We start from the raw sequence: 5637 nt of genomic DNA, 5'->3' as shown, positions 1-5637 counted from the left end.
CGATGGATCCCCTGGCTCACACTCAGGCCCCTGTGCCTAACCCCAGCCTGGAGAAGACAGATTGCTGCCTCCTAAGGTAGAAGAAATATCTACTATCTGTACGGCTTTGTCTCAGTAAGCAATATCTTTCAGGCATTTCAGCGACGCATAATTTTACTTTAGTTTTAATTGTTGTATCTTTCTCTTTTCAGACACCAGCGTAACAGCCCAGCAAGAAATAGGGCGAGAAGACTAAACAAGTGCTAAGTACCATGCTACACTCACCCATCCACTCCACACCTAAAGACCTTGAAAAATAATGAGCATTTTCATTTTCTTTTCCATTGAGGGGCACTCCTTCAGGCTGAGTGGGGGAAAAATATAAATAGAAACAAACTAAGAATCTAAGATTCCCTCCATATAGAACTGTTAAATATACATTTATATAAGAAGGAAAGAAAACAAATTAGCTGTGGTTGTATCTTGGGTAGTGGGGTTCAATTTTTCGACAAGTATTTATTGAGTGCCTTCTAGGTGCCAAGTACAATTTAAGTTATTGAGGATATGGCAGTGAACATAACAGACCAACATGTCTAACTTTATGGAATTCAGTGGGGAGAGACAAACAGTAAAATACATAGTTAAGGTATCAGATTGTTCCATATACCATGGTTGAGGCAGGAGAATAGGGTCTGGAGGCAGGGAACCTAAGGCCGATTCACACTGACTTCCTAGAAATAAATTGAAAGGAAAACACCAACTTTTCATGCCTAAGTAACAAAAGGACCAGAGGCTACTCCCTTTGCAACTCCCTCCCTCCCCTTTTGCTGTGTGGCAGATGGAAAATTGAAAGTCCCTCTGATTGGTTGCTTTCCACAACCAGTCAGACTAATTGTGTGCCAAGTCTTCATTTGCATAGGCATGTAACTTTGTAACTTCAATTTAGCCTCTAATTGGCAATTAGACATTTGCATGGGTATAAGTTTGTAACTTCACTTCAGCTTCTGACTGGTTGCTTTCTACAATCAATCAGACTGATCTCGGGCCACGACTTCATTTGCATGGGGTGTACATCAAGTGGCCAATGGACAACCTCTAGAGAATATTTGGACCTCAGAAGATCCTGTAACCAGGGTCCTTGAGCTGTCGATCAGCCCACTCCTACCCTGTGGAGTTTACTTTCATTTTCAATAAATCTCTGCTTTCATTGCTTCATTCTCTCCTTGCTTTCCTGTGTGTTTTGTCCAATTCTTTGTTCAAAACATCAAGAACTTGGACAACTTATAGTCAAGACACTCACCAATAACATGGAGAGACATGAAGCTGAGATGGAAGCTGGGGCCAGATGTGAAGGTAGGGGAAAGGTGAGTACTATCGCAAACAACATTCAGCAAGGACCGTGCTGACAAGATAGCAGTTGCACATGGGCCTGAAAAGGGGAGCATCCCGAGACCAGCGGAGATTGTAAAGTTCCTTCTTGGCCCTCTCTTCTCAAAATCCTCTAGAATCATTTCTGTTTTTCAAGTGTCACCACCTCCCACGATTTTGTTGAGCTTTGTTTTCAGGAATTTCCATTAACAGAATAGTATCCTGAGTTGTTTTGTTTGTTTTTGTAGCACTCCAAATATAGAATTACGTTCTAATATTGGGTACATTCTTTCACATGAAACAGTGACTGCCTAGAAATGCTGATAGGCTCTCTGTCCCCCAAATAGCTGCCTAATCAAAAGCAATATTTATGGCAGTTTATATTTTTCCAAAGCCCTCCTCAGGCTTCTGTCTGAAACATCTAATGTTTTACATTCTGTCTCACTCATAGACACATTTACTTATGTAAAATCTTATTAGGGGTAGTCAGCATCAGTCAGAAAAATATACTCTAGGTATTTCACATAAAAAGGGAAAGAGATGCTAACAAAATCCTTAGAAGAGACGAGGAGGAAAGAACTAGAGAAAGCTCCCTCCAGCTCTCAGATTCTCCCCAGCTCTTGGAGGACTCGGAAGTTGAAAAAGTCACAGAATGGCTCTCGAGTCACTCTGGCACAGCGTTTGTGCTGCCTGTGTGTTGGACAACCAGCCCACCTTACTCTCTAATATGTGCAAGCCTTTTCTTTTCAATATGCCTGAGGAAGTGCACCATGGAGAGAAGGAAGTGGAGACTTTTGCCTTTCAGGCAGAAATTGCCCAACTCATGTCTCTCATCATCAATACCTTCTATTCCAACAAGGAGATTTTCCTTCAGGAGTTGATCTCTAATGCTTCTGATGCCTTGGACAAGATTCACTATGAGAGCCTGACAGACCCTTCCAAGTTGGACAGTGGGAAAGAGCTGAAAATTGACATCATCGCCAACACTCAGGAACGTACCCTGACTTTGGTAGACACAGGCATTGGCATGACCAAAGCTGATCTCACAAATAATTTGGGAACCATTGCCAAGTCTCGTACCAAAGCATTCATGGAGGCTCTTTAGGCTGGTGCAGACATCTCCATGATTGGGCAATTTGGTGTTGACTTTTATTCTGCTTACCTGGTAGCAGAGAAAGTGGTTGTGATCACAAAGCCCAATGATGATGGTATGCCTGGGAGTCTTCTGCTGGAGGTTCCTTCACTGTGCATGCTGACCATAGTGAACCCATTGGCAGGGGTACCAAAGTGACTCTCCACCTTAAAGAAGATCAGACAGAGCACTTAGAAGAGAGGCGGGTCAAAGAAGTGGTGAAGAAGCACTCTCAGTTGCTAGGCTGGGATACATCACCCTTTATCTGGAGAAGGAACGAGAGAAAGAAATTAGTGATTATAAGGCAGAGGAAGAGAAAGGTGAGAAAGAAGAGGAAAATAAAGATGATGAAGAAAAGCCCAAGATCAAAGATGTGGGTTCAGATGAGGAGGATGACAGTGGTAAGGGTAAGAAGAAGCAAACTAAGATCAAAGAGAAATACATTGATCAAGAAGAACTAAACAAGACCAAGCCTGTTTAGACCAGAAACCCTGAAGACATCACCCAAGAGGAGTATGGAGAATTCTACAAGAGCCTCACCAATGACTGAGAATACCACTTGGCAGTCAGGCACTTTTCTGTAGAAGGTCAGTTGGAATTCAGGGCATTGTTATTCATTCCTCACCGGGCTCCCTTTGATCTTTTTGAGAACAAGAAGAAAAAGAACAACATCAAACTCTATGTCCATCGTGTGTTCATCAGGGACAGCTGTGATGAGTTGATACCAGAGTGTCTCAATTTTATCCGTGGTGTGGTTGACTCTGAGAATTTGCCCCTGAACATCTCCCAAGAAATGCTCCAGCAGAACAAAATCTTGAAAGTCATTCACAGAAACATTGTTAAGAAGTGCCTTGAGCTCTTTGCTGAGCTGGTGGAAGGCAAGGACAATTACAAGAAATTCTATGAGAAATTCTCTAAAAATCTCAAGCTTAGGATCCACAAGGATTCCACTAACCTATGCCGCCTGTCTGAGCTGCTGTGCTATCACAGCTCCTGGTCTGGAGATGAGATGACTTCTTTGTCAAGTATGTTTCTCGCATGAAGAAGATACAGAAGTCCATCTATTACATCACTGGTGAGAGCAAAGAGCAGGTTGCCAACTCAGCTTTTGTGGAGGGAGTGTGGAAGCAGGGCTTCGAGGTGGTATATATGACTGAGCCCATTGATGGCTATGTGTGCAGCAACTCAAGGAGTTTGATGGGAAGAGCCTGGACTTAGTTACCAAGGAGGGTCTGGAACTACCTGAGGATGAAGAGAAGAAGAGAATGGAAGAGATGAAGGCAAAGTTTGAGAACCTCTGCAAGCTCATGAAAGAAATCTTAGATAAGAAGATTGAGAAGGTGACAATCTCCAGTAGGCTTGTGTCTTCACCCTGCTGCATTGTGACCAGCACCTACAGCTGGACAGCCAATATGGAGCAGATCATGAAAGCCCAGGCACTTCGGGTCAACTCCACCATGAGCTATATGATGGCCAAAAAGCACCTGGAGATCAACCCTGACCACCCCATTGTGGAGACGCTGCAGCAAAAGGCTGAGGCAGACAAGAATGACAAGGCAGTCAAGGACCTGGTGGTGCTGCTGTTAGAAACTGCCTTGCTCTCTTCTGGCTTTTCCCTTGAGGATCCCCAGACCCACTCCAACTGCATCTACTGCATGATCAAGCTAGGTCTAGGTATCAATGAAGATTAAGTGGCAGCAGAGGAACACAGTGCTGTGGTTCCTGATGAGATCGCCCCTCTTGAGGGTGACAAGGATGTGTCTCGCATGGAAGAAGTAGATTAGGAATTCATAGTTGGAAAATTCACCATTGTGTAGTGTCCCCACGGATCCCATGGCAGCCCCACTTGGTTCCTCCTGCTGATGTCTATTGTTTTTTTTTTTTTTCTCCTGTCCTTGTGTTGAAGGCAGGAAACAAGGGTGTCAAGTTCCCATTCCCTCCCTACTCTGACAGCAGAATTGGGTGTTATATATTCTGGGGTTTTTTGTTTATTTTGTTCATTTTTTTCTGAAATTAAAGTATGCAAAATAAAGAATATGCCATTTTTATACAGAAAGAAGTCTCAGAACAATCACTGATAGAACAACTGCCAGCAGCAAGAGACAGATCATTCAAGGTTAACACTTGCAGGCCACTGCAGAGGCTCACAAGCAAAGGCCAAAACCCATGCATCTGCCCACAACTGCCAGAGGAGCAATAATATTGATTTTGCTTCCACTCTTCTTCTTTTTTTGGACTATTTTGTAAAACTACTTTTAATTGAACATATTCATGGGGTACACAGTGATGTTTCCATATGTATAACGTACAGCAACCAAATCAGGGTCATTAGCACATTCATTGTCTCAAATCTTCCTTGCAGCTATTTGAAACTATATATTTTTGTTACTATAGTCATCCTACAGTGGTATAGAACACTAGGACTTATTCCTCCTATCTAGCTGTACATTGTATCCTTTCACAGATCTCTCCCCATCACCCTGAACCCATCTGATCTCATCTGCCCACTTTCTAACCACACCTTAGTGCCCATCATGGATTAAATCTAATCTGAAACCTTGCTGCAAGAAATTCTGGAAAATACCATTCGCAGGCTTCAGCCCCTGTGATTTAGGGAAGGGCATAGAGTCTATCCCAGATGAGTGGGAATGGTGCTGACATTGGTATTCGACTCTCCTTCACAGTCAATTGTACCATCCCAGCAATTTTCAATTGAAAATGTTGCATATAGAAAGTAAAGTTCCTTCCCTATTATCACAGTTCAGGGTAAGCCCAAAAGCCAAGTTTCCACCCATAGGTGAGAAATACAGCTTTTATCACCTAGGTATGCACAGGTCCCCTGAATGTTACAGTTGTCCTGAGGAAATAGCAGGTAGAATTCTCCCAGTTGTAGAATTCTATTCCCTGAAGGACTGGACAGCTGGTGAGCTATTGATACAACATTGCTCCCCTCAGACAAAGTGGTTGGCCAGCACTGGAACCAATACACCTGGCTTTCAGGATCTTTTCCCACTTTTCCTCTCTTCCTTGCTGCTCGATAATGCCAGCTCATCCCATTTGACCTCCAACACAGAATACCCTGGAGCTTAATTAATATCCTTCCCAATGGACCCTAATGTGCCATCAAAAAGATCCTCAATGGGGCATTAAAATAGACT

General features: G+C 43.2%; 1 pseudogene; it reads left to right on the top strand.

The window, feature by feature from the left end:
• The first annotated feature begins 2072 nt into the window (after positions 1–2072).
• Positions 2073–4263, top strand: LOC105487933 (heat shock protein HSP 90-beta-like; annotated as a pseudogene).
• Positions 4264–5637: the final 1374 nt, after the last annotated feature.

This window comes from Macaca nemestrina, chromosome 3 (assembly GCF_043159975.1).
Source record: "Macaca nemestrina isolate mMacNem1 chromosome 3, mMacNem.hap1, whole genome shotgun sequence".
In the NCBI taxonomy this organism is placed as follows: domain Eukaryota; kingdom Metazoa; phylum Chordata; class Mammalia; order Primates; family Cercopithecidae; genus Macaca; species Macaca nemestrina.
Note: the sequence above shows the minus strand (reverse complement) of the source record. Positions and strands in the feature narration are given on the sequence as shown.